The 12,755-nt window shown below is 36.4% G+C and overlaps 1 long non-coding RNA gene across 1 annotated transcript in view; it reads left to right on the forward strand.

Moving 5' to 3' along the window:
* LOC111519070 overlaps window positions 1–10,385 on the forward strand; it is a 52,286-nt gene extending 41,901 nt beyond the window's left edge. Inside the window, exons 4-5 of the long non-coding RNA XR_002724231.2 lie at window positions 1,117–1,192; window positions 10,102–10,385. This is a non-coding gene — a long non-coding RNA (uncharacterized LOC111519070). The remainder of the gene's footprint in view (window positions 1–1,116; window positions 1,193–10,101) is intronic.
* The last annotated feature ends 2,370 nt before the right edge of the window (window positions 10,386–12,755 follow it).

Raw genomic sequence — 12,755 nt, forward strand, 5'->3', positions numbered from 1 at the left:
TTGAAATTCAGAGACACGGCCAATGCAATTAGAATTTCAAATGAGACAGAGACAGAGTCAGAGAGAGAGACAGAGAGAGAGACAAAGTGAGAGGCAGAAAAGGAGAAGCAGTGTCAAGGCAACGCAAAATGTGTATGTAAACCAAATTCATTTGCACTTTGCAGTCCGAAAAACATTTATTGCATATTTAATGGCATACAGAGTCATACGCACCCACACACTCACACACATACATACGTGTACACACACGCACATATGCAGACAATGTAATTTCAGGCTTTTCCTGCAATTGATTTGTTTGCAATTTAGATACGAAAAGCCCTTTTGCCCTTTGCTAGTTACATTTCGTGAGTCTAGTGGGAAATTAGTTCAATTGTTTTCGCTTGAGAAACGGAGAGAAGGAGAGAGAGAGGAAGAGAGGTCGTGAAAATGGGGCATAAGTCACTAACTGAGCTTTAACTTAACATTGCGTAAATGCAAAAAGGAAAAAAAAAACACAGAAAAACGAAACACAAATCAGAAGTCATTAATTTAAAACGAAACTCAAACAAAAAGAGACGCACTCGAAACTGCATTTTAAATTACAATTAAAAGTTACAACGAGCTCCTGTCCGAAGGACCATAAATAATAAATATTGTCCACGCATACAATTATACACACACACACACACACATAGTGACCTCTGTCGCTCCCCTCCACCACACACCTCCCTCTTAAACACCCACATAAACTTTTTTTCGACGTGTGTGAAAATTGGGCAGGTGCAAAAATCTAGAAACAATTAAATGATTTATGTATGCAGATGTGTGTGTCTGTATGTGCCTGTGTGTGTGTGTGTTCTGGCCATTTTTCATTCATTTTGCACATTGTGTTTAATGAAATATGCATAATCGAATCGAGTTTTAAGTGTTTCGAGAAAATTTAATTTACATGTCAATTGGTAACGCTTTTTGGCCCATTGTGTATTTTTTTTTACTGCGCTTTCGCGCCTCTTTTGATTGATTTTTAATTAAAATTGGTTTATTTATATGGTTTTAATTAAGTTGTACAATCCAGACAAAAAAAAATCAACTAACGATTTTTCCTACTAATATTCGGTTTTAATTTGATTTCAGGAACTAACAAGAAGAACCAGGCAGAGAAGACTTCTCACACTCTTGAAGTGACTCTGGGCTGGGCGGTGTTTCTTAGGTGAGTGATTTCAGGATAAGAAATTAGAAGGCAAAGACATAAGGAAAATGGACATGAAGAAGATGGCAAGCAGAAATCGAAGTGGTGGCGAAGGATATGTGGGAAGGGGGTGGGCCAGCAAGGAAGCAAACAAACAAACAGAAGGAAATCAGAAGGAACTGGAGGCATAAACATTAATTTCAATTTGCATAGACACAAATTATTTATTTACTTGCCTGCAGGCAGATGTTGCCTCTGCCCTTCTACCGAACCTTCCTTCCTACCGCCGCAACCAAAATCCCTCATCTTTCCTCGCTCCATCTTACTTGTTGTTGTTCTCCATCTACTACTTGGACTTGCTTCGATTTATGGCAAATAAACAATAAATTAAATTACCACATTTGATTGCACATTGATATTCCCCATGTGGCATGCCCCATCCAGGATACCATACTGTCTCTGCCTCTTTAGTCCTGTCATACTTTGAATGCGTAAATGACTAAATGAATGGAAACCATTATGCATGCCTTACCGACGCCGCCTGCTTGGGTCGGAGTAGGTACTACAAGGCGTATACGCATTTATTTTTGGAGAAAATTTTAGTATGCTGAAACGCTTCTTCTTCGTTTTCTTTTTTTTTGGCAATGTCAAGGAATTGCAATTCAATTTCAACTCAAGGCATTTGCCCAGAGATTTATGACCGAAAAACGCACACAAAACGTTCATTGAAAACACATTTCCTGCCACCACTTCAACAAGGAGAGAGAGCTTGAGCGAGGAGAGGGAAGAGAGTGAGAAGAAGAATTGCAAATTCAATAAAGCATTATGTAATATGGCCAACAGAAGAATCCTTCTCCCTCACACACACACACACACACACACACACACACACACACACACACACACACACAGACACACACACACTTGCACCCCATGTGAGTGCAATAATTTACAACATTTTAATCGAATTAGACGCAGACCAGAACAAGGGGAAAGAGGAAGAGATGGTCCTAAGGACTTTTGGGCCAAAAGTAAAATGTATTTTAAGTGTTGCAGTCGACGTTTCGAAGCGTTTGGCAAAGTTTTTGGCAATCGTAAGTGCCAACGGCAAAAAGACAAAAAAAAAAAGAAAAATAAAAAAATAAATGCATATAGAAATAATACACATACACACTCACACACAGAGAAAGAAATGAGAAATAGAGAGATAGAAGTTATATCAATGAGAAGGGGGAGAGAGGTAGAGAAAGGGCTCGTAGCTTGTATTTTTGAACATGTGCCAACAAATGTTTGCCATGGCCATTGCTTGTTGGCCTCGTGAACACAGAAAACAAAAAACAAAAAAAGAATTAGAAAAACCTAACCAACTATCCAGCTCGACGATGGGTGGGGAACGAATGGAAAGGAGGCTTAGGTGGGAGCGGGCGTGGCAGGTGGTAGCAGAGCATAAAAAACGAGAAGAGGACAGATGGAGGATTGTTTTAAGGCCTTGTTTTTAGCCATTGTGAACGAAAAAATGGATATAGTAGCCTTTTTTCCCACACTTCTAGTGCGGTGAAAAATAAAGTCAGCTAACCGATTTTCGTATACTCTGCAGGTCTCTCCTCAGTTCCACTAGAAAAAATTCTGCATTAAAGTTTCCCAATAGCTACTTCCTCTTTCTTATAAAATATCGAAAACATTTTTCTGCCCCAAACATAAAAAAACAGAACGAGAAAGGGTATAGTTTGGTTATCTGCGCCTAGCCAAGTTTGTAGCCTAACTAAACTACAGATTTTCAGTTCATTTTTTCAACCTAGTTGAAAAAATATTTGACATTCCGTTTAAAATTTTTGTTTTGGGTCCTTAAATTTCTTCAATGCTACAACAAAAGTTGCCAAAGTTGAAAAAAGTTTACTGCGGCAAAATTTAATTGAATTTCAAATAGTTTTTAGACTAGACTAAACAGTTTAAGTCAAATTCCTTTATTCATTTAAGTCATGTAGTTTTATGAAGAAACTAAATGCAATAACTTGTACTTGAATCAATTTACTCTCGTATTTGATTTTACATGCCACATTCACTTGCCACTAACTTGGCCACATGCAACCAACTGCATAAGAAACAATAACCAAAAGTAACAACGACAAAGCAAACAAAAAAAAAAATGGAAACAAAAACAGGAATGCCAAAAATAAATTGTCATAAATTCCAGGCAATAAATTTCTATTTGTTTTACTTTTACCAGGACTTGCCTCTGCGTTTTCCCTCCATCTTCCTTTTAGCCCTCTCTGTGGTGTGTCTTGCATATATTTTGTTGCCACAAATATGAAACACAGCGTGGAATGCCTGCGAAGCGTGGCAACAATAAAAATTTCTTATTTGCTTTATGTTGCAGGCCAAACAGAAGAAAAAAAAACCGAAACCAACCGCAAGAAAAGTTTCCCCTTGTGTTCCACTCACATTTGTAATATTAAGTATACGCCATGCTGACATTGAGTAACATTTATGCGGCAGCTTCCTTTCGCGGAGCTAATTTGCTTAATTTGTTCGGTTGCATAGCCGCGTGCCGATCTTTTTTCTTCTCTTTTTGGTTTTGTTTTTGTATGCGGAATTTTTCAATTTCATCATTCAGTTTGACTGTCTTCTATCTTCTATCTCTGTCACTTAATGTCTTTCAGCTGCTAATAACTTTTGTCTTTTTGGCTAGAATAGGAAAAACGAAGACGAAATAAAATCAATAGAGCTCAACATGAGCCACATTACAAATGATTGGTTTGACATGAGTGGGGGGGGAGGGGGAGACTATGAGCTGAAATGTGGGGCGGAACACTGCCATTTGCCTTGGCTTGTCACAAAATCCGCTAAGCGCCAAAGACACACCGAGTGGTAGAGTGACGAAGAGTGAGAGGAGCAATTCGAGCTCTACACACACGCTTATCGTGAGAGCTGTGTCAAGTAATGAGCCTGAAACTTGAGCCAGAAACTTGGCCATTCGAATCGAACATGAAATGTTTTAACCCATAATGGCCAAAATGGGAATAGTAGCCAACATATTTGAACACACAGAGGAAAGCAACTGATGGCAGTTAAACAACATACAAGATAGAGATATAACACTTGATTAGAAAATATCAATTATCATTTCATTTTTATATCTAATTCAATTTGAAATTAAATTTAACTTTTAATTTTAGTAGAAAAATTGTTAAATTTAGATTAAAGTTGAAAATAAAATGTTAGTTGCAATCTTGGCTTCCTTTGTCTTGGCCAAATAACGCCCAATTTTGACCCCGTGGCGGCCTAAGCTCTGACTGAAGCTAACAAACAGATAAAACATATTTCAAATCATTTTAGATCTAATACTATTCAATACTTTTGTTCTCTAAAACTAAAAGAAGTAAATAGTTAATTCACCTTTCTTTTTACTATCTTCTATAGAACTACATACCTTTCTCCTTAGAATTTTTTCACTAACCAATGATATATCCTTCAATTCAATCACTGACACCTAAGTTAAACAACCTAGAGAAACATGGAAAAATGCAGACCACAGTCGATTAACTTGGCTAAAACGCTGATGAGAAAATTATGTACTTTATGGGGTTGAAAGAAAAAACAGCTTTTCTTCTCTTTCTCTGCACTTACGCACTTTTTGACCAATTTTATTATTAGGGCATAAAAATAACTTGTCGCTTTTACAACTGGACTTTGTTTTGATCTAACATTTTATATGCCATTTGCTATGGTTTAGAAAGTGAGCCAGAGACCGCCTTTTATTGTCGTTCTTGTTCGACCTCCAGAGACTTCATTAAGCATGGGATTATTCGCAGCTAAGTCCAACAACTGGCTACATGTTTATGCCTCCTCCTCCTCCTTAATCTTATTGCTTATGCAGAGAATATTGAAAGAAAAGTTCATGTTAGGTGAGATTTCTATTGACTGGAATTATATTTGTAGGGTAAACTTATTGGAAAAGTATTCTTTTGTTTTTGATAATATTGATAGTAACTTTTTAGCTATTTCTTGATTAATAATATAAAAGTGTAACTAAAGTAATTTCAAATGCTTTAGTAACAAAGTTTTGCATTTAATTTCTTAATAAGTATAATAATTTTATATCAAACTTTTCATATGCCTGCTCGAGGTCAATACATAAATACACAATTTTCCTATTTCTTTTTGGTTCCTTTGGTTTATCTAGAGTTTTACAAAGGTTTCAAATGCTTTAATGAGTAAGATTTCTGATTTAGGTCTACATATACCAATTTTACTTTAAGTTTAAAAGAAACAGCTTAATACCAATTTGATGAACTTTATAATATTGAGGTGATATTTTTACCTTTAGCCAAGATAACTTGAATAAATTAAGCAAAAATCGAATGAAAAATCCTTTTAAAAACTTAACGTCTTCATAGAAAGGTTCTTAATATTACAGCTGAACTTTTTCAAAAAAAAGAAAAAGAAAAAATTAAATTGAAAAACATTTTAGGTAAATTTTCCATTAGTTATTGTTCAGTTTGTTGTTGATGGAACTGGAGCTGGAGCTAACTGCTAGCGAAGGGGAGTAATGGGATGTAGGGAGCCATTCACTTATTTATTTATTTTTTTATTACATTATTATGATGAGAGTGGCGAGCAAGCGAATGAGGAAAGAAGGGAGCTGCTGGAAGCCAGGCAGCAAGCAGCCCTGAAAAGTATGCTATGTAAAAATTGCAATTTGCGTGTCTTCATTGTTGTTGCTTTTATTGCTGCCACTGACGCTGCTTGTTGCCAATGACATGCAAACGTTGCATTATGAATGTTATTATAAAATCTCGCTACTTCGCATACACACACACACAAACACACATACAAACAAATAAACAAAGAGAGAGATGGCGAGAGAGAGAGAGAGAAAGAGCAAATGGTGGGATTGGAGGATATGAGTGGATGCATTCTGTGTATGCATTTAAACGACTCTATTTACCACAAAATGGCTACCAAACAACAGCAGCACCAACAACAACAACAACAAGCAAACAATGCACGATAATAATAATGACACAACAACAAAAACAACAACAGCAACAACAGCAACAACAAACGCTCATCGTAACTTCTATAAAGCATTTTTTTAGTGGGTGTATGTAGGACTCTCTCAGTAACTGCTTGTCTATATGTGTGTATTTGTGTATTCTGTGCGTGTGAGAACGCGCGTGTATTATATATGTGTGTGTATGTGTGCACTTTACAGCTATTTAAAATTTAAATAATAGCGTAAAAACCGCACGAAATAATAATAAATCATATGGAAATATATATTTTTGCCAGCCCTTAGAATATGTGTGTGTGAATGTGTTTGTATGTGTATAGAGGAGGCAGGGGAGGCATGTATGTGTGTGAGTGTGTGTGTGTGCGTGCCGCACCCGAGTGTGGCCAGAGTTTTGCAAGCCTTGGCGCCGCGTGTTGATTTAATAGTCGTGGTCACAGAACATTATGGCATGTTCATGATTGCCCACCCAAAATACACACACACACACTTGCTGGCATACACTCAAACATCTAGAGAACGTGCAGCTCCTTTCTCTTCTCTCCAACATCTCCACCCTTGGCCAATCCACTTTGCATTATATCGCACATTGTTCCGGCTTTGGTTTTTATGTAAATTTCTTTTTTGCTGCTGCATATGGAGCAGCTGCTGCCCTTTTGTTGCTTTTCTTGTTGTTGTTGTGATTATTTATTGTGTATTTAAACAGATTACGTATACGCCATGTGTACCTTTGTCAAAGATGAAAGCTGATGATGGGGTTTTGTTGGGTGTTGTGTGTGTGTGTTCTGCCTTTATTGAAAACACTTTTTTTTGTATTTCGGTTGTCCTAGAGAAATGAAAACCTAGAGAAGGGCATAAAAGAGGTGTGTGGGGTTAAGGATGTAGAGTTAGTAGAATAATGTTAACTAATTTTGTAGCAATTTTAAAGGATTTATTTTATTTTTCTGCTTGGTTTCCATTTGAGCTCTTTTCTTTGGTTTTTTTGGTTCTTTGGTCTTTTGCGTTGCCATAAAAATTCAAATTCTTCCACAAATCTCCACTTAATTGTTGTTGTAATGAAATTTTCAGGCAATTTAATTTATGCAAAACAACAAAAAATAAACGAAAACAGAGAGTGAGAGCGAGAGAGAGAGAGAGTCAAACAGGAGAGAGAGCAAAGAATATGCATGCCACGCAGACATTTTGCCATTTTTGGAGTTTTGTTTCGTTCTGCCCTTGTGCATAAATACAATAAAAGAGAGAGAGGAAAAAGGAACCAAAAAAAAAATGAAGCAACTTGAATAAAATGCAATTCCAAACAAAGAGTGGAGTGGAGTGAAGCGCGACAGTCAGTTCAGCTAGCGAGCGAGCCACTTGGCGTATACGTAATATGTATTTTGGGCAAAACTACACTACTACACATAGCAAACGAGAATGGGCTACGTGCCAGGCAAAACCTGAGGCAGAGAGAGGGGTGGCTAGTAGGGGTAAATGGTATTAATGGCCAAAACCAGGGAACTGCTTCTTCTTACTTTTCTCCCTTTTTTCTTGGCAAGCGTAACAGAAAAAATTTGCTGCAATGCGACTTTTTCGATTTTTTCCCTTTTCGGTCTGTGTGTTGATGTGTTTGGTTCATTTCGTTACACGTTGCACGTGCAACAACAGCAACAACATTATGCCTTCAAGAAGTGATGGCATAGACAAATCACGCTCAACTTTTCAATACAAAAACTGAAACTGAAACTGTTGCTCTCCTCTCATAAATACGTCGAAGATGGGGCGTGGGTGGGGGATAAAAAAAAAAACGGGGCCATAAAAACAACAAGGGCCATTTAACTTATGAGTGTGCAGAAGAAGCAGGACAAACTGACTGAGTGACTGAACCATCTTGAAGCCTAAAAACGAACACCTACATACATACATACATCAGCATAAGCTTCTCTAGTTTGTCTTTGGTTGGATGTACTCTGCCAATTGCCAGTGGGCAACAGCAACGTGGCTCTTCAGCTCTCATCAACACATCGTGTACGTGACTTTGCTAACAAAAATTAACAATTTCATTAGAGAACACACACAGAGAGTAGAAACAGACAAAAAAAAAATTGAATGAAGAATGTATCAAGCGAAAAGATGACGTAGTGTGACACTAGGCAACAGTAGCAGCAGCAGCAGCAGCAGCAGCAGAAGAATCAACAGAAGCAACTGAGTACAAAAAATTGCTGCCACTTATCAAACAGACGACCACACACACACACACAGACACACATATACAGATACACTTCCTGTCTGTCCTTAACTGTCCTGTGTCCTATTCTATGTCCTGTGCCTGTGAACTAACGAACCGCGTGTCCCCTTTTGCCTCTTTTCTTTTACTCTCTCTTTTCCTTGCTCTTTGCAGTCATTTACAATACGTCTAAAAAAGGCGCTGCGTGCTGTACGTGCATCAAGTGTGCTTCAAATGCACTTCATTGCCTCAGAGACACACACACACACACACCTAACACATACATGCATATATATAAAGTGCTTAGGCTTTGTGCTGAATGCAAAAGAAAATGGAAAAAGAGAAACGATAAAAAAAAACACAAAAAAAAAAGAGGAAAAAACTGAAGCAGACATCAAAAAGCTCTGAATCAGTTGCCGCCACCTTTTAGCAGACACACACACACACACACAACACAGCACACAACTGGTGCTATGAGGCACTTATACACTCACAATCAATTGCCTAAAGTAGTTTGTAAAATAAGATAAAGTTGCAGTAAACTTGCCATCTCCCTCTGTCTCTCTCTCGCTCTCCCTCTCCGTCTCTATGTCTCTAATGAAAACGTAAAAATCTTTGGCTCACTCGTGTTTTATTTGCCCAAAAGATTTCTGAGCAAACATGCACGAAAGAGACACAGAAGTGAAGCACAATGGGGCTTGGGAGTAGAAGTCCTTTGCCTTATTTCGATTTATCTCTTTATCCCTTTTGCCATGCCCAGCCCAGACCAGTGAGACAGACAGCCAACCAGCCAGCCAGCCAGCCAGCCAGCCACGTCGCACTGCAGTCTTTTTTTTCCCCCAGGAGGCAATTTTAAAGCCAAACCCCACCCCACCACACCGTACCCTAACACGCCCCTTTCATTTTTAAGAAAGGGCAGCCAAGTAAATCTGTCAAACAGCAAATACGAGTAAATAATAAAATCAACTTATTGCTGAGACTCTCTCTGTGTATGTGTGTGTGTGTGTGTGTGTGTGTACTTGTAATGTGCCGAAAATTGATTTTTGTTGACGAAAAGACAGCAAAAGAAAACAATTGAAATGGGTCTTAAGACGAGGGGCAGATAAATATTTGTAAGCCATCAAAAATTTTGTAAAGCGCAGGTGTTTCATCTGTTTAAAGCATACTTTAGGGCGGCGCAAAAAAGAAAGTTTAATGGAGGAATTATAAGAAGAAGAAAAAATCAAACAAAAAGCTGCTTATTGCAACTAGAGGAGGAAAGAGGAGTGCGACAAGAAAAAGAAGAAGGACTAGACAATTGAGACGTAACCACAAATTCCACCGGAAAAGCCCCGTTCATACTTCATTCTATGGCAACTATGGCGACAGTTGGCTAAGCCAGCAAAAAATAAAATATGCCGATGCCAAACAAAAAGAAAGATTTTTATTGACTTACTTTCGAGTGGCTGAACGACGGGAAAAGAAACTTGTTTTTTTGCATACAGAAAACTTTACCACTTTCTTTATTATTATTATAAAATAGTGCCATCCGTAGATATATCGTACGATCAAGTGAGATATAACCAATGAGATTTATGTATCAGCCATTCCCTGGCAAATGCAATGCGGCTGCGAGGCCATAAAAAATGAATGCAAATGCATCACCTTTTCCTGTCCAATTTTTTTCAGCACTTTAACAACTCTTTTTTAATATTTTTCTTTTTTTTTTGCTTGCAGGCCAACTTGTCAACAGTTTCTAATGTCCTTTTGATAATCGGGTTTTGGAGGAGCTGGACGAAAATGTCCAAAGCAGCAGCCATTGATAAATTATCATGTGAGGATGCCGCTGGCAGGTGCAGCAAATGATGTTGACGGTGCATAAAAACAGAGGGAAAAAAAACTAAGCCACTTGTTTAACCAACCCGACTCAACCCAACCGCCCACAGAACAGATTTTTAATCTATTTTAAATGTGTAACGAGTTAAAAAAAAATAAGGGGAGATCCCCCATAATGGTAATGGTACGGTGCGACCGGATGACGGTTCACAACGACCGTGTCAATTTTACTGGTCGGTGGGACTTTCGTCCGTTTGTAACGCCATTTGTCAACGATTTATCATAATCTCTAGGTTGTACGATTTTTTATAATAGTGAAATAAATTAAGCAGTTTGTCATGTGACTAAATGAAACCAACTGAACAAATAAATGTAATATTTTATTTCATTTTAATTGTGTATAAATTAATTAATTGTTTTATTCAATACCTATGTACATATAATTCCAAGTTTTCAAAGGAGATCAACTCAATGTGAATTCCCAATTATTGGGAAAAAAACACCGGGTCAATGCCTTCCGGGACGGATTGTTCCTCTAGTTGATCAACCTGATTAATCAAAAAAGTAACGAGTAGTAATGAGAAATAACGGCTCAGCAGAGTGGAAGTTCTTAAAATCTCTCCTATAAATAAACAGGTTTCTTACCTCTTACCACTCAAATGGCATACCAAAATAATAAGAAAATGGTTACACAATTTGGCCCGAAAATTTATGAGGAAGATTAAGTTTTGTTACTTGTCTACCTAACAGATGTAATTCCGATCTCTCTCTCTCTCTCTCTCTATCTGTCTGTGCTGAACTCTACAGAGTTGTACAAATTAGCGGCAAGCCAAATAGTTTAGCTCGCTCATCGCTAACCTAAATATTTATGGCAACTCTGTTTAGTTTTTCTTAGCTCGTTGACTTGCAAGTTTTGTTTTTTATTTGTTAAAAATTGCGGAAAATACAATCCTGTCAGATTAGTTGAAAGTTCAAGAAATCGACTTTCGTTTAACACTATTGGCAATTAAATTGCTTCTGTTTTTCAAAAAGTTTTGTGTAAAATATACATATGTATATAAGAAGGAAAAAGCAGAAAATTAAAAGAAAAATTTGCAAAGTATATTAATATTCTGGATGCATTTGTTTTTTGATTTCTTTTTTTCTGTGTGGTTAGAATGCGTTAGTGCAGACATTTCTTTCGAGGCTTAATAGATCGATGTTATGGTGAATCCAAATATTTCGTAAATAAAGTACGGAATATTGTAATGGGATGAAAAAAAAAAAATGGTAAGTAAAGGTATAGTCTTTTCATTTCTTTTACCATGATTTCTCTAATCATTAGAGTCTAATGAATCAAAAAAAAAGCATTGTCGTTTCGCTGTAGGAAAGGTACTCTGTAAGAAGAAGAGTGTATCTCCTTTTTTCTTTTGTATTAGAAATCAACCAAAACAGAATCTAAGAAAGTAAAGTTGTGGAAAATTTTTCTTCCGAATTAGCAAACGGCTCTCGAATTAATTTTGTCACCTCTTATTAAATGTGCTCTTTTTGTAGAATGATCTCAATTGTATGTTAGGAACGAGGATAATTTTTGGAGCTTCCAAACATTTAAAAAGTTCTTTATGGTTTTCAAAAAGATAGTTACATTTTGCATACTTTATAGTAACAGAGAACCATTTAAGAAGTTGCCAGAGAAATTGTTCAATTTTATAAAGAGTTGACTAACAGTTGGTACAACAGCTCATAATTCCATAAAAACGGTATCCGAAATATTAAAGAACTGGCTGGAAGCAAGCAAATGTAAAAGGTTTATGTGTTGGCTGAGAATTTGTTGAGGTTCCAATTATTTATATATATATACATAAGTATATTTATATATACATATTATTATATTAACGTCAATACGTTTATTGAAAAATTGGGAATATCAATTTAATTTTAAACAGTCTCTGCCTGCTACCTTTTGTAGCGTGTTTTCTAAACTCTGAAATAATTTTTGATTTTGTTGCCAACCCATAAATTCATGGCACATGGTTTGCGTCGCGACTAAGCAATTTTGTCACCTTGGGTTTGTAACTTGACTTAATTCAGCAATTATATTTCAAGAATTTTGAAACTTGAAATAAAATTATTGTCATTTTGGTTTTTGTTGAATACATTTAAATATTTGTTTATTTATTTATAATTTTTTTTGTTTTGCTTAAACAATCAATAATATCTTTGAAAATGGGGATATAACAAATACAAACACACACATTTTCCAAGTTTAATTTCTCGAATATTGCAGTGTGTGTGTGTGTGTGTTTGTGTGGGTGTGCGTGTGTAGGTGTAACGAATTTTCAGAGAATAACAAAAATATTTTCATAAATTGATGGCCTAGCCTAAAAACATAAAGAATATAATGAAAATCGCTTGACTAAGTCGCAACAATTGAAAAGTTTTTGACAAATCGTTACACAAAAAATTTGCATAATAACAATTAAATATATATATATATATGTCATGGTATGTATGTTTGTATATAGAATTGTATAAATAATTTTACTATTGACTAGGGGTATATTTGTTGTTGTTTT

Source organism: Drosophila willistoni, assembly GCF_018902025.1.
Source record: "Drosophila willistoni isolate 14030-0811.24 chromosome 2L unlocalized genomic scaffold, UCI_dwil_1.1 Seg72.1, whole genome shotgun sequence".
Lineage (NCBI taxonomy): Eukaryota > Metazoa > Arthropoda > Insecta > Diptera > Drosophilidae > Drosophila > Drosophila willistoni.